Source organism: Aulostomus chinensis, chromosome 15 (assembly GCF_037954235.1).
Source record: "Aulostomus chinensis isolate RoL2024-O1b breed Wild chromosome 15, RoL_Achi_v1.0, whole genome shotgun sequence".
NCBI classification, from domain to species: domain Eukaryota; kingdom Metazoa; phylum Chordata; class Actinopteri; order Syngnathiformes; family Aulostomidae; genus Aulostomus; species Aulostomus chinensis.
This window is the reverse complement of record NC_141334.1, coordinates 8,730,042-8,746,879: the sequence shown is the minus strand read 5'-3', so window position 1 is coordinate 8,746,879 and position 16,838 is coordinate 8,730,042. Positions and strand designations below refer to the sequence as shown.

Here is a 16,838-nt window from a genome sequence, read left to right as displayed (position 1 = left end):
TTTCACAAGTCCTCTTACCAGCTGGACGTCTCTGGACTATATCCAGTGGGAGGCGCCCTAAACAGATGCACGAACCACCTCAGCTGACTCCTCTCGAGCTCCTTCTGGAAGTCTGACCTCATCCCACTATCTCTACTTGTGCGATGAATCATCCTCGTAGGTTATGTTGTTAGTACTTGTAGCCACATACAGCACGGAACTGCACGTCGTGGTCACGCAGATCTGAACCGTGGAAGTGTGGAGGTGGAATGTAAATCGATTGGTAAATTGAGAGCTTCACCTTCCATCTCAGTGCCTCTTCCGTCTCAACAAATCTATGCAGCGCTTACAATACCACTGACATCACACAATGCAGTACAAATACATTTTCTAGAAAATCAATTGAGCATGTACTGTAGGGATGCGCTATTGTGAAACTTTGGCCTGAGACACTGTGCAATGATATTTTGGTGTGTGTTTTTTCTGTTTTTGTATTCAATCCATCTTTTGTGCTACAGAAACAGAGATTCTTATTTTTAATGAATCACTGAGCTGTTTTGAAAGTCTGTCAGACCTTCACACCCATCTCAAAGAAGTAAACATGTCAGATATTGGCCACTACTGCTCAGATGTTGCTGGTAAATCTGTGCATCCCTAATTTCTAAGTGAAAATATCATTTAAAAAAACCCACACATCTACTAAGTTAAGTATTTAAGCGCTCAGAATATTACAGCATCGCATCATGTGGGGAACATTTATTTCTAAGAATTCTTGAACCGATTTTTCTAATGGGAACTGTACAGCTGATTTGGAGACTTTCCAATGTGTTTGATATTTGCAGCATTTGGAAACAAAGCTGTCAAATATGTACAAATCAACATGCAACAATGCTGAGCCGCATTGTTAGAGATTGTTAGTCATCAGAGTTCTCCAAAATGTTGCCAAAGACTTTGCAGTCATCTTCTGAGGGCTTGCTATGCCATCAGCTTTTGTTAGACAGAACTGCATCTCTGTCTGTCTGATTTTATGTGATGTTTGGTTGGTTTTGGGGACTCGACTGAACCGCTTGCTTTGCTTGACTGACAGAGCTGATTCTGCAGGCGCACGGGCATATCCACACACACGGACACACACAGCGTGCTGTGCAGTGCCGAGCAAACATTTCTGGATGAAAAGCTTACACATCTCTTCTCTCTTCAAAGCTTTGCAGATTGTGTTGATGGATGAAGAGCTCAGAGTGTAAAATGCTCTCTAATCCGCCCTCGCTCACTGCCTTTCCCGGCTTTCCACCTTCCATCCTTTCTCCCCTTCTCCCTTCCTTCCTGTCTCTGCTGTCTTTCCTCTCCTTGCACTTTTATATTTTTACTTTTTCCACTCTTGATTTAAACTGCTTTATTTAGGACTTAAGCTGCTGCAACTGTGCTCCTGAACATAGAGTGAGCCCTCAGGAAAGCAACTGTAAGAGCAAGTGAGGGAAAAGCAGAATGTTTGGTGACGTGCTAAACACCATAATTAAGAAACAAGTCATCAAGAATATGATTTATAATTGGTTCTAAGTAGGTCACAAGAGCAGATATGGAGTGTTTGATGGCGTTTTCTCACTGGCCCTTCCCTCCAGAGCTCTTCCTCTCTCGATCATCCTTTTCTTTTTCAGCAAGATTCCTCCCATTAGACCAGGTTCATGTGTCATTGCTTCCAGTGTCCCAGTCACCTCCCCCCTCCCTGCCTTTAACCCACCTCCCTCCCTCTCCTCTGTCTTTCTGATTACTCTCAGCAGACCTGCACTAGAGAATATTCCCTGTAGTCATTTTGTTCCGTGAGTGAACTGAGTAGGGGGACGTTTCCACCCTCATTAGCCTGCTACAGTAAAATCAGGCTACGTGCCCCTGCAATGCCGAGCATGCTGAACCTGGCCGAGGCTCATTTAGGTGGAGGAGGAAGAATTAGGGACAGAATAGACTGATACAAAGATGCAGTTGCCTTGCTGCCGATTTACCTGTCCGTATTCGAGTATTCTGGCAGAAATAACCTCACAAAAAGAGAGACAAAAGTATGTTAAAGGTCAGTTGGTATGTAGGACAAAAACAAATCAGATGAAAATGTTATTCTTTCTTCTTCTGTGGAGATTTTACTATTTTGAATGCCTATTTTGAATGGTTACATTTTCATGGGACAAGGAAAGAAAAATAGACCCATTACAAGAAAATAGAAGTGCGGTTATGTTTGTGTCACGCATGATGGATGAGGTCAGCGTAGCACAAGCGCAGTCACCGGCGCGACGCTCACGGTACGCAACACTGATGAGCCTGTCGTGATTCAGGCTTTAGGACGTATCTTTCTTTATTTCGAATATCTTTTATATTTCGTTTTGAATTTCCAATAAATGTCACTGACAAGAAGAATTCACAATTTTTGTTTGGATGTCTGAAATGTCCCACTGTTGGTCACGATTCTCTGATGACCAAATTCAAATAATAATAAACAATAAGCAACAATCAGCACCACCTCTCAAGACCAAACTGTAGGTGAAGGTTGGAAACTGATTCACCTCAGGCAGGTCTCATTTTGGAGGCACTGCAACATGAGCAGTTCCTACCCAGGGGATCATTTCTGATTTTGGTTGGCTTCCTTTTTAAGTGGGGCGGCACGGCTCAGAGGTAGAGTGGCCATTTTGCAACCAAAGGGTAGCTGGTTCGTTCCTCACTTCCCCTGGTGACCATGTCAAAGTGTCCATGAGCAAGATACTGAACCCCTAATTGCACTTGATGGCCCTGCGATGGACTGGCGACCCGTCCAGGGTGAACCCAATGTCAGCTGGGATAGGCTCCAGTATCTGCATTTTCAAGAATGAAATACTTTTAGAAAATGGAAATAAAAAAATACTCTATCAGCAGCACACAACCATGTTACAAAAATGCTTCTCTGTTTCTCTTCCGTTTTAGCCAGACTTTCTAATGAAGAGAGAAAACCATGAAGAGCATCTCTGACAATGAAGATTTGGAAGAGAGGACAGGATTAGCCAGGAGCTGTAGTACCCAGATAGAGATGCAGGTGTAGAGATTGACGAGGTGGAGATTTAATTTGTGTTGTTACACTTGTTTTCTGGCTTTTTCGTGAAACACAATGTAGTTGCCTGTCTCATACCCCTTCACAAACGCCTGTGCATACACTCCCACAACACACACACGCACACACACACACACACACACAAACACACACACACACACACACACACACACACACACACACACACACACACACACACACACTCCTACATGGTTGACACTGTCCTACCCACAGATAAAAACAAACACACACACAAACAATACACTGACCACATGAGAACGCTGGGACTGGCAAACAGAGCATGCCAGCAGAAGTTAGCGGGTAGCCTCAGGAGAGGCAGCCATCATTCAAAACAATTATCCCATTACTACACCACTACACCCTCTGATAAAAGATTCGCTTCAATCTGCCGCCTCTGCAGGCGCCCTTCACTGTTTGTCAGGTTGGATGTAATTACTGGTGTAGTTGGAAAAGCTTGCACACCCCCCCTTTTGCACACATTGTTCTTCCTTTTGGTGACTAATGCACTGATTGTAGGGAGTGTACAAAGCCATCTCACTTAAACACCCACACGATGCACACTCACACACACACATACACAGACATTCAAGTGAACAACGGGGAACAATTGATTTACCTTCAGCACTAGTGTTATATTCTGAACTTTGTGCGTCTGCAGACTGAAGGAGGAAAAACATCAGAGGGAGGGAAAGAGGAGGGCGGATGCTGTTTTTGCTGATGTGGGAGCAACAGCATGTAAACTTCTCTGCTGCCCTTGCAGGTATAGACGCCTCAACACTGAGATGCTCAGCTGAGTGCTAAAAAAGTAATAGTAGCTCAAATTTGCAGGTAAAATAGGGAGGACAATCCCATTTTCCATTGTGATGTGATCCAAATAAACACCTGAAATGTAAAATATGGTGTAGTACTATGAATGCATGATATAATCGATAATCTCAACAACAGTTCAACCAACTGATGTCAAACTTGGCATGTGCATTGCTGGCGTCTCAAAGAAGAGCAGTACCGAGTTCAAAGCTCAGGGTCTAAGGGGGTCTGGGATCCGAGGGGGGAAGGGTTTGAGATTACGGACTCAGAAGTGAGAGCTCAAGGTCAGAGATTATCAGGGAAGCTTTGTGACATCACACTGTCCCAACTGACTTTAGGGACATAGTGTATTCATAGTGTGTTTGTCTGAAATACACTAATTTAAAGTCTGGCAAGGAGGTAACGCCATCGCTGTCGTGTCTGTTTCTTAGTCAGGAAGAAAAAAACGAATGGCCGTGTTCCCATGACATTCGGTGGACAGCTAGGTAATATTACATGGAACAAGTGTTGGACTTTTGAAGGCGATCTGGATCAAATTATAGATGATTAATTATAGACTCTGGATCCCAAAGAGTGGTCTTGTCCATTGACAGCATATGGCTATTTGTTTTATCTGGTCCATGTTATTTAGATAAGAGAAGAATCTTCCAGCTTCTGGACATGAGCCTGATCCTATTCTAGATCAGTTTATGGAAAACCTGTCTATTGTGTTGGTTGGAGCAGATTTATTTTCAGATTCTCCACGTAGCTTCATTGTTGGAAGCATGTGCTGGGGGACAGATTTTGACCTAAATTTAATTTTGAGTCATATAATAATAATTTAAGCGGATCAATGAATGTGGAGGAAAAAAATGAATCAGCTCTCGATCATGCACTAGTAAGTCTCTTTCGCGTAAATTCATATTTCATTAATTATAATCTAATAAAGTCATAAAACAGATAACGATGAACCGTTTAATGCACCTACGGGTGGAAGATACAAAAGACACTCAGTTTTGTCATCTCTATCTGAGGGTATGAGCTACTGTACGTTCAACAGAAAATTAGTTTTCAGACAGGACATTTTCAGAAAGAGGCCTAAGAGAAAGTCTGTGCTGTTTTTCTTTTGGGAGACTATGAAAAGTAAATATGTGGCTAATATGCATCTTGCAGATTCTGCAGGAACCTACTCAAGGAGATGCATTAGGATTTGGTGGCTTAAGGGCTATCTATTTATACTTTAAAGTGCACACAGTTGAACTAATTTTGAACATGACCTGAGCTGACTGGAATATTGTAATAGTCTTGCGTTATTACTATCTGCACCTCAGCAGCTGTGGTTTGTGGACTTTGCCCAAAGGCAGCTTGAAAGTAATTGGTAAAAGAGGTGGGTGTTCTTCTGTCTGTCCGGGGAATCAGCCTGGCAACCTTTCGCGATCCCTCGGGCCACTCATTGTCACTCACCTTTATTCTATCTCTCCTCTCTCATCTCTCATCTGTCCAGTTCATGCTCTTGTTCGCTATTTTGTCTCCTATCACCCTCATTGGCTTCTTTCTTTCTTTCTTTCTTTCTTTCTTTCTTTCTTTCTTTCTTTCTTTCTTTCTTTCTTTCTTTCTTTCTTTCTCTCGTTCTCTTACTCTGTCAAACCCAACAATCAGTGGCAGAAACTCTCATCAAACATTTTACACTTCTATCACACACTCACACTTCATGCTTTATCTGTGCCAGCGCCTGCTGGCAGATACTCACAGGCATTATACCGTTCAGAATTGGCTTTTGATCAAATGAAGCAGCCAGATGTGATCTCCAGATATACTGGAGTCTTGGCGGCCACCCACTCATCAAGGGTTCCGGACTGTTGCCCGATTGATTGTTTAATTATGAATCGGTTCTGAGTGTGGTGCTAAGCCTCAGCTATAGATTTGATAGTTGCACTGGCTTGATGAATCATTTATCAGTGTAAAACAGGCAGGATAAAGATGCCGCTAATATCTTTGTAAATCCAAACCAGCATACGGCAGTGCTGAATGGTGCCACACATACATCTTCACGCACTAATGAACCACAAAAACGGTCCCGGTTAGGTCAGGCTGCCATCCCAGAAGGCCTTGGAGCTGACTCAAGTCTGAACCATTTGTCATTGCAAAGAGGCCCCATGTGTCAGCTGCCATACAAGACGTGCAGACAGCCACTTCAGACGGAGTGGACGGACCACACACAAACGTCAAGGTCAGATAGAAATTCAGATGGACAGAAAGATACAGGGACAAAATCGCTGTTATGTGAGTGATATTTGGGATGATTTATGAATCCAGATGGCTGTAACTTCTTACTTCACTGCTCATACCAAGCACTGTCTCGAATAGTAGCTCCTACAATCGCTGTTTCCCCTATCAATACTAGCTGATGTACATCATCGCTTGTAGCCTTTCAGGAAGCTCTTAACCTCCAATGAAAATCAAAATGCAGATCTGTTTCTTTTTTTTTCATAATCTCAAAAAAGAGAGCAAAGAGAAAGAAGACCAACCCTCCTGTGTTGCTTTTGTACAAGGACATACATTAGACGCTGCTGTAGCTAAACTCCATGGTTGGATGTAATAACTCAGCAGTCATCAAGCATAAAGAGGTTTTCTCAGCCTGATCGATGGCCAACAAGTCCATGCAGTCTGAAAGTAATAAATCTCTTGGTGCAAGTATTCATGTGCAGCCAAACTTGTATAAATGTTTTGTTTCCCTATTTACAGGGTACAAATAGGAAACAACACCATTTAATCTAATTCTGTGGTAAACGTGCTTAGCGAAGGGATTGAAACAACAAGTGTGCCTCTTTAGGTTTTAATTGGTTGGTTGGAAACTGCCTGTGAACATAATTATATTCTACGTCTCTGGCTTGTTAGAAACCAGCATATGTTTTGAAATTATATGCATATATCTATGAAATTTGGTGGAAAATTAAGCCATGCCCTCAGGAAAAACTAATTACTGTTTGGTGCTGATCTAGCAATTGTAAAGATAAGGAATTTTATCATCTTTACCCTTTTTACACTATCTTGAATAAGCGAAATCTGCAGTTCTTTTAGTCTTAATTGAATTTCAGGTCAAACAGCTATACAGTAAAGACAAAATAATGCAGGCGCATTTTCAGGCAGAAAGTAATTCAGAGACAATTCTCTCGCCCGAGAAATGTTGTGATCAAGATGGGGGAAAAAAAAACAGGAGAAAGTCTGATGTTTGTGTGTTGTCGGCGATAAAAGTGAAGAAACAAAGTGAGCGGTCATCGTGTTCAGTGTCCTCCATCAGTTCAGAGTCCTTCGGTGCTGCTGTTGTTGTGACGAGTGGAGCCGAGGGAGCAATTAGGAGACAGGCGCTTCACTCGTTCCTCCTCCAGTGTTTTCACTCACTTTTGTACCTTTCCATACCATTGATCGTCCGACCATGCCGGCTTCCACTGGAAGGAACTGATATATAAACCTCAGCCAGAGTTTTGTCCTGAATTCATTTTTTTGTGGTTAATGCCAACCAGCTCTTAACTGTAGTTTTATTTTTTTTGGGGGGGGGGGGGGGGTGAGGGGGTGAGATACAACAAATACATATGTGATATTTGAATACAATAAATGCATGGAAACTTGTTCAAGGAATCCGTGTTTGTTATTAATAACGTCAAAAATTAGATCATTTCTAAATGAGAGTCTTTAAATTGAGGCTGCAGAGATATTCCAGCCTGCTTATTGTATTCTACAAACTTCAGAAAACAACTTTGTTCGGGCAACGCCATTATCGTTTGACTCATTTGATGATTAAAATATGAATAATGACAGGAATGACAATTCTAACGCTGTGTCACAGCACAGTTGCAATATCAGTCAAAGTAATCACAATTAGATCTTCAGATCAATTCAGCCCTCAACTGCAAATTAGGAGTAACTTGTGTTAGAACCTCAGAGTATTGTCTACAATCTCAAAGTGCACAGCACTGTATAAAGTATTGTTATTTTTCAAAACATAAGACCATATGCAGGAATCCAGCAGCTATCAATGACACTAAGAAATGATCGCGCATTTTTAAGGCCTTCTCATTTTAATGTTGATAACTACAAAATGATGAATACATCTGGATCTGGATGGTCTATCTTTTGGTGAAACATTGCTGCAACTATGTGAAGCTGAGGGTAAAATCTGGACCTAATGAACACGTTCAGTCACGAGGTTGAGCCTTGCTCAAGAGCTCCGGCAGGTTTACAAAGAAGAACAAGGAAACTGCAATTGTGTCCTGATGGACAAAGGCTCCTAGAGGCTGTAACCATATGAAAGCTGCGCGTGCTTAATACTGCCATGGACACAGAGAGCAACCCTTGCAAGCTGATATTTATACTTGTAATTAAATATATCAACTTACATCATTTTGACGAAGTTTGCTTTCAATCTCACATTTAAAAGAGTTTCTGTGTTGATCAGCATCACTTTCCATGTGAGATGAATTCATTTTAATGAAGAAAAAGATTGATGAAGAAACTCATCCCCCTTACTCACACACACACACACACACACACACACACACACACACACACACACACACACACACACACACACACGCACACACGCACCTCGATGAACATATGCAGCAACATAAAAAATACCCCGGGGATGGAGAACTGGTGATCCATTAGAGTAATGAACCTTGTCTTGTGATGTAAACAACTGTTTAGAGGTGTGCTAAATGTGTTGTGTAACGTCTGTGTGTGTTTGTGTGTGTCTGTGTGTGTTTGGTGTCAACTCCCATCATTAATAATATCTTCCCCCTTGCAATATCTTAATCTTGTAGAGAAGGAGCTGATTAGCAAATCTAAACCAGATGTTTAGCATCTCCTCAGACACTTATTACTGATTCATAATTAGTGTGTGTTTGAGGGTATTTGTTTGCCCGCCTGTGTGTTGGAAGATGCATTCAGATTTGTTTCCATTATTGACTATAATTGTCTATTTCCTTTGTGCATGTGCTGTTTAGTTGAGATTGTAGAGGTTTGAGACTCCCAGGTTCCAGCATGGTGTCTTGGAATTGAGGTTCTGCATTGTTGCGGCATGCTCAATGTTTATTCATGTGCTCTCATTTATGTATTTTCTCTTTGTTTCCCTTCCTGTCACTTCCTGTTTCTGTCATTGAAGCCCACCTGCTATTTGATTTGTTGTCTATACCCCGAGAGCACGCTCTCCTCCGAGCTGCATCTCTAACCAGTATGACAATGCGCTCAGATCAAACCTTTGAAGTTTTTTCTCCATGGAGACCTTCCTTAATTGGGATACATTAGCATAATTAGCCTCTATCTCCTGCTGAACACGCACTCCCGGTCGCTACGCAGCTTGTGGATTCTGAGGAATGACTTTCATGTTCTTTAATGACACATCTTATAGAAAAACAGAAGAGACAGTAAAATTTCACAATGGCACTGTCTACGCCCACAAACACACACACACACACACACACACACACACACACACACACACACACACACACACACACACACACACACACACACACACACACACACACACACACACACACCTTTGGGTTTCCAATTCAATCACTGCATACTCAACCTCATATAGTCCCCAAAGCTTTATTGCTAAATCTGGAAGCACTATATATGACATAAATGTGTGTAATAACCCTGCCTGTTCCATGGAAACTGTTTTTGAGAGTCTGTGCCGGTCTCTTCCAAGTATTTCAAGCCACCACGGACATAATAAATGAGCAGGATTTTAATCTCTCACCTCCTGACTAACATCAGAGCTGTTGAATCCTTTATGATGACATCAGAAATATTTGATTTGTCTACCTCAAATATTGACTAACGTTCCAGTGAGTCCGTGGTTTACAGGGTGATTAACAACAGAGAATTAGACGAGCGCGTTCCGCACAAGTCTGTTATTGTTTCCACAGATTTTAAGATTTTAAAAAGTCTTTCAGTTTGTTTCCGGCTTGTATATTTAATGTAGTGTGGATTTATTGTCGATGGACGGAGAGACCTCACTTTGTTTCTGCAGGTCAGTACGCTTCACAATAATTCATTTGCTAATGTGATTTTGTAGAGGAAGTTGCAGAGGAATCGTTGACCTCTGGAGGCCCACAGTCAGAGAATGTTTTAATCGTATTAGACAAAGTTTATGATAACTGTGAATATGAGTATACAAACAGCATCTTGAATCCCTAAAATCCATAAGCAGACATGATTCTAACATCAAGAGCAGCATATATAAACACACTGTAAACAAGACAATGTATATACCACAAATAGTCCATACCGTCAGCTAATACACACATGCAACACGTATAAATATACCAGAAGTATTATGGACCAACAGTGTTTTCAATAACAACCATTGCTATTTACTTGGTAAATCAAACTCTTGGTCACTTGGTTGCTCAAAATCATGCTGACAAAAGGAGCCGGGCGTTGAATTGTTAGCTCTTCAAGCACTTGACACTTGGTGTTTTGTTTTGTTTTGGTTTTTTTTAAATGTACTTTTTGTTTTTAAGGGCCCTTTTGCAATCGGATTACAGCTTTACGTGCTACAAAAATCCAAATGAAAGGTTTGGATGTAAGTCTGATTGTAGGCAGCCAAACCACACAACTTTGCTTGCTTATATTTAATTTGCTCCGTGGAGCTGATGGCACATAATATGTTTGTAGAAAAAATAAATAACAACTACTCTGCAGTATTTGTAGGTTTTTTACTTTCAGCTCTGGCTACGATATTACAAAATATCTCTGAATTCAGGGATCCACATCTGTTGTCAGCAACCTACAACCCCCCGTGCATGTTTATTTGTTGTCTTTACCGGTCATAGCGGTATGGGAGTGACCTCTATATAGGATGGCACCTGTAATAAAATCCCCTCACATGCACATCGCAGCATGAGCTCTATGCTGAGGATGAATATCCTCTAAGCCCGTGTCGTATTCATTGGTTTTGGATGAGAGAAAACAATGAAGCTTGTTGACCTCGCTAGATGAAAGCTGAGCTCTGAAGGAGACTTGTGAACCTCAGCTGACCTGAAATCAGAGGAAAATCTCAGCCTGGCATTTTAACAGTGGAGTGTTTGTATTTTGTACTATTTTGTCCGGTGCATCTCTCCAGTGGAGTGTTTGTATTTTGTTGCCACACTACTGTAGCTGCGCTTGTCGCAACCGGATAGCTAGTCCTCCAGAGCCCATATCCCTGTGTACAGTCTCCTTGACATCACTCGGCCCCATCTCAGATACTTAGCTCTGAGCTCGCTGGCTCCCCAAACACTCCCCGCATTGAGAGTTGTCTTTGTTCCACTACCTATAAACAAAGGCAGAGGAAAGACAGAGCACACAATTAGTAAAAAGCATCCTAGAGAAAAATCAATGAAAGACGTGTACCCTTCTCAAATACAACAGAGCGGCTATTTTTCCCCCAGCTAGAAATATCAATGTAAAACTGTTGTGTTGTTTTTCTGTTTTTCTTTACTGTGGCAATGCTATAATAACTAAAAAAAAAAAAAAAGAAGAAGAAATGTTTTGGACCCCAAATGTCTGCTTTTGGTCTTGATTTTAAAAAAAAAATCAACCTAAAAGCCTACAAGTCAGCATTCCATTTATTTTCAATCATCATTCACCAAACGTCTTTATCCAATCAGACATTTATATTCCGTGTCCAATCACAGAAGAGGAAATGGGACTGGTGTTCAGCTCCAGGACACATTGGGATCAAATCCGTGACCTTTCAGTTATCGGCTCTAGTTTCTATCCACTTTACCCAACAGGTATCCTATCACCCACTTCAATAATTTCATCATTACAAAACTGCCTTAAGAGGATAAGAGAATATTTCATTTAAATGTTCATATAGCTGGCTGCTCCCTGACTGAAACTCTGGTGTGATGAAGAGGCGAGGGATTAGTGTCTCCATCAGACACCTGAGCAGGATACATTTAGACTTGGCCATGTTGGAAACGATGCATCTGGAGGCTGATTGATATGTAACATCTGCAAGGAGGAAGACTGTTTCTCACCAATTAGCTTTTCATGTTTGATGTTGAAAATGAAAATTGTCAAAGAAACTCCCCAATAACAGCTTCACAGTCAAAAATAGAAGTAGTCGTGTGCACCTAGAATGGTTCAAATGCTTGCTCTTGGAGGGAGCTATACACTTTTGAGAGAAATGTGTACCTTTTTGTGTTGTGTAGCCTTGAAGCTATGTCGTGAGCATGTTTTCAAATTTCTGCCATGAAGTTAAGAGACAGTTAAAGTAGTGCTGGTGCAGGATGAATGGAATTGTATCACAGCAGCGCTATGATACACCTGTGAAAACCCCAGTTCATAATTTCAAAAGTCGCCCACAAATGTAGCAAAATTAGCTTTAGTTAATTTTGTATTTGTATTTTGTGTGTAAGTTGAGAAATATACAAAAAAAAATCAGTAATTTGTTGGCATTTTTCTGGGTAGAGTCATTATACAATTAGTTTATCATAATACCATCATAAAAAAAAAATGTTTCCATCAAATCATGCAGCTAAATTGGGTTACTGCAAAGGTTCATTTTAATAGCTTTTGGCATTTGCTTCAATCTGTTCTGACAACACTGGACTCAGCAAGTTAATTTGGCGTAGAGAGGAAGTCATTTAGGGTGGGAAGGTCAGCCATTTAAAGTAACTGTCAATTTGTAAAGAAGCCAAGAATGGTTAACGTTCAGGTTATAGTTCAGGCTATCTAGTTTTAGATAGGTGCACCTACAACACACAAGAAAAAGCTGAGTTCAGTGTGAAAACCAATCAAAGCTGTCATTTTCCTGTCATCTTCAAAGTTGTGGGCCCCATCTTATTTTATGCCCTGTCCGTACAATATGAAAGATTTGTGTCGGGCACGACTCACAGAGGTCTGCACGTTTGTAGGTCTGCATTCATGACTTGACTGCTGCACGTTCATGCGAGTCACGGCAGCAGAACTTCATTTATTCATTGTTCACACAATTAAAACTAACAAACCATAATCGATTGGCCACGCCCCAAATGCTCCTCCGTCAGACCTTAGAGTAGAACATGCACCTCAGATCTCTCAAATAGGGTCCTATATTGAACTCTCTGATAAAGCTGTAGGGATTGAACTGATGATCAACATGGAACCCACGCTGTAATAAACCAGAATTATCCTTAAGGGTGCATTTTGTACTTGTGTCCTTTAGTGTGCATTAACCTTCAGTGCAGGATGTTAAATCTGGTTTGCTGAGATCTGACTACTGACCTTTAAAGTTTATTTGTAGGAGTTTTTTTTCTCCTCTTTACTAGCCCACCTTGTCTTCACGTTTATTAATCTAATTAATCACAAAAAGGCCCTGAAGGCATCACACAGCAGCCATGATACATTTATGTATTATTAGGGCTCATTTGATATTAATAGCTTTTCTTAAACTCATGCACAGAGGACGTAGGATGTTACACAGAAGGGAAGAGGGGGATTTGAGCGTCCTCCCTGCTGCTATGGAGGAGAGTCAGGAGGGTAATAAGATGATGAATGAAGAATAGATCTTTATTCTTCCTTCAGTGGGTTGTTGATCGATGCATAAAGTGATAGCCCACTGTGTTTGCTGCTTCTCTGTCTGTGTGTCTGTCTCTGCCACCTGCTACCAAGAGACGAAGAGATTCTCCATCTGCCCCTGGATCACTATCACTCACTCTGTCTGCCTTTATTGTCTCTGTCATCTCCTCCTTTATTTCTCACTTTCTTCCCTCCATCACTCCACGATCTGTTTTTATCAGTGTCATTTTTCTCTTGCATCCCTGTCCCATCACACCTTCTCTCTCTCTCTCTGTCTCTGTCTCTCTCTCTCTCCTTCAAACAGAACACTTTCACATTCTCCAGTTTTTTTTTTCCTTCAGTGAAAGTGGGGAGGTGTCTTTTCCCCCATATGGCCTGTCAAGTTCCAGCAGTGAGAGTGTGGGTGGTGGTGTGTTGCCATCTAACGCAGCATGGTGTGAAAAATGCAGAGAAATCTCATGTCAAATGGTGGTGAAATAATCATATCCATTTATTAAAATTGCCTGTGAACTCCTGATGCACTTTACAACCAGGAATAATCAAAAGGAAACGTATGTTGTGGAAAATAGCATATTTAGATGAATTCTCCTCTATATTTCAGATCAAATAAGCAGCTGGTGTGTCTTGACAAGCATGTGGGTAAACAGATTGTAGATGCTTCATCTGCAGTCCGAGCTGAGAAAGGTGAAGAAGAGAGGAGCATAGCTACTGGATATTTTATGATCTGGTTTGATTGTTTGTCTTTCTCAGTAAAACACAATGGCTGCACCTAGCTGATGCAGTGGAGACTACCCTAAACCTGAGAGAAAGAGGGGAACGAATCCCTGCAACTAAATTACAGACCTGATCAGACATCACAAAGCAAACAAGAGGGTAAGTGGAGACATGATTGAGGGCAGACAGAGACAAATATACTGACAAGACACAGGTGAAAACAATAAGTAAGCAGGCAGTTGAATGAAAAAAGGAACAGGAGCTCCAAGTAAAACAAGAGATGACCATAAAATGACATTGGAGAATATTATATATGTATATGTATATATGTATATATATATATATATATATATATATATATATATATATATATATATATATATATATATATATATATATATATATATATATATATATATATATATATATATATATATGGGAAATACTACAAAGTCCAAACAGAGAAACTGAAACCCATGAGCAATTCAAAAACAAAATCCCAAAACAGTCCAAACAGCATGATCATGACATGTAGTCTTCTGTCATATGAAACAGAAGTTTCTTTTAGAACTTTTAGAGAGTATTTCGTTTTATTTTTGTCGTTTCAATGTGTTGCAAACAGGAGCAAGATGTAGCGTGGGTGTCACTGATTGTTTTCTACCAACGCATGTTGTTGTTGTGTTTGTCCCCCCCCCCCCCCCCAAACCCCCAGTGTTCTTGCCAATTTCACATTGATACTTCCTCCTACCAAGCTGTCCTGTTGTTGTTGCTCCACCCCCTCTGCCGCTGTGGGGAGCACCATGGTCTACTGCAGCTCATGCGCCTCCACACTTCCTCGGGCTCTCCATCAGGGAAGTACATGGGAGAATCATGCCCCCCCACCCCCAGTAAAATGGCCCCTAGACGAGTCCATCTTCAGCCAACTCACATAGGCTTACCTTTGGCCTTGCTGATGTCCTTTTGATAACCAGTATAAAATCATTTTAATTCCATTCACTGAGCCTTCTGTGAAACTGTCCGCAGTCCCTCTGAGGATGTCCGCTGCTCACTTGGACAACATCTGGTTCAGACAGTTACATTTCATTTGCTCTGTGTCTATTTTTCCATTTTATCGTGATCATTTTGATTTGGTAATTGTATTAATGACTTTACAGATACCCATTTCCACCATTTTATTCTCTCTTTTCCAAAGCTTTTTCAACAAATATATTAAGTTGTTTTGTCGATTCCCCAGCTTTGAAATCACACTGCATTTAGGCTATTGTCAAAACTCCTTTTTGTATTTAATCTTTCTTATAGATGTTTGCAGAAAAAAACAAATACAAAAACTAAGCTATCCGTGAAAAGAAGCACAAGGAAACCTATGTGTTCATAGCCAGAAGGTAGAGTCACCTGCTGTGTTCGCCATCATCTTTATTGATCTTGTTAAGAACACATTCTTCTGCATCCCATCATATCGGCGTTCTCCGCTTCTACCTGCGTCTCCCAAAAACAAACCTGTTTGTTATCTGTATCACCAAGCAGACTGGATGATGGCTGTGGTGGTAGTGATGCAGGATGGATCGTGCAGCCCTGAGTGTATGCAACAGAAAATAGGATGATGATTATGATAATATAAAAAAAACCCTTATTGTTCTATTATTCTGTTTATTTGCTCACTACTAGGATATATCCAGCTGTTATCAGGCAAATAAAATCATCTTAAAAAATAAAAACAAATGACTATTGCATTTATGAATCCACTTTATAAAAGTAGGGAGTCTTTATCCGCCAGCGCTACACCCCAATGACCTCCTAAGGTTTACTGCAGAGTTCAGCCAGATTATGAATAATGGAGAAAGGTCAGATAGATTTTTAATGGATTTATACATCACATGGCTGTGGCCGCATCAACAGGGATTTCAGAGCAATCATTTCTGTTGCAAAGGGCAGGCTATGTTCTTGCTTGAACTGTTGCTCCGGTGCCTGCTGCTACGTCGACTCTACAATTATAGTGTCATTAATGTTCCGTATTATTATCATTATTCCATGTTCTCCATGTCAGAATTAATCCCAGGGAAGTGTGTCATGCATGCGCAATGTCATAACCTCATTTGAAAGCATCAGACAATATATCTTTTGTTAATATGCTGAATTTCACTGTAGACTATCTACAGTATACATTTTCTCCATATTTATTTGCAAAAGAAAGCAAATCTTTTCGGCCGTTATATCGACTCGAGCCTTCGCCGCATGTTTTAAAGTCTCTAAATGCACAATATGCTCAATATGCTTTGACTGTGATACGAGGAGCTTTACAGTAATCCCTCCACTTAATAAGCCGTTTCGTATGCATCACTATTCAAAAAGGGGGTCAGGGTGGGTCTTTATCAAACATTCAACGTCTGTCGCTAACTTTAAATGCGTCTTTTTAATGTATCACAGCGTAAAAGATGTAATTTCCCAACTGATGCCGAAGGTCTCGTAGTTGATGCTAGTAAATAGTCGCTTAGCTTGCGTGTCCCTGTCAAGCCCCAGAACACTGATGGAGACTAATGATCACGCTTGAGTGTAATTGCTGTGACAGCTCTCTGTGACGGATCTTACAGAGAGAGGAGAAATCTGGAATGTTGGTCTCCAAAAACTTAAAATCTGTTATGAAAGATTCTCTTCACTCACAGGGACAAATCTGACATTTTTCTTAATGAAAGAGGACAGAGACATGCTGATA

The 16,838-nt window shown here is 40.9% G+C and overlaps 1 protein-coding gene across 1 annotated transcript in view; it reads left to right on the top strand.

Moving 5' to 3' along the window:
• Window positions 1-16,838, top strand: part of nsg2 (neuronal vesicle trafficking associated 2) — a 41,441-nt gene that overhangs the window by 16,749 nt on the left and 7,854 nt on the right. The gene's annotated exons all lie outside the window — the stretch shown is intronic.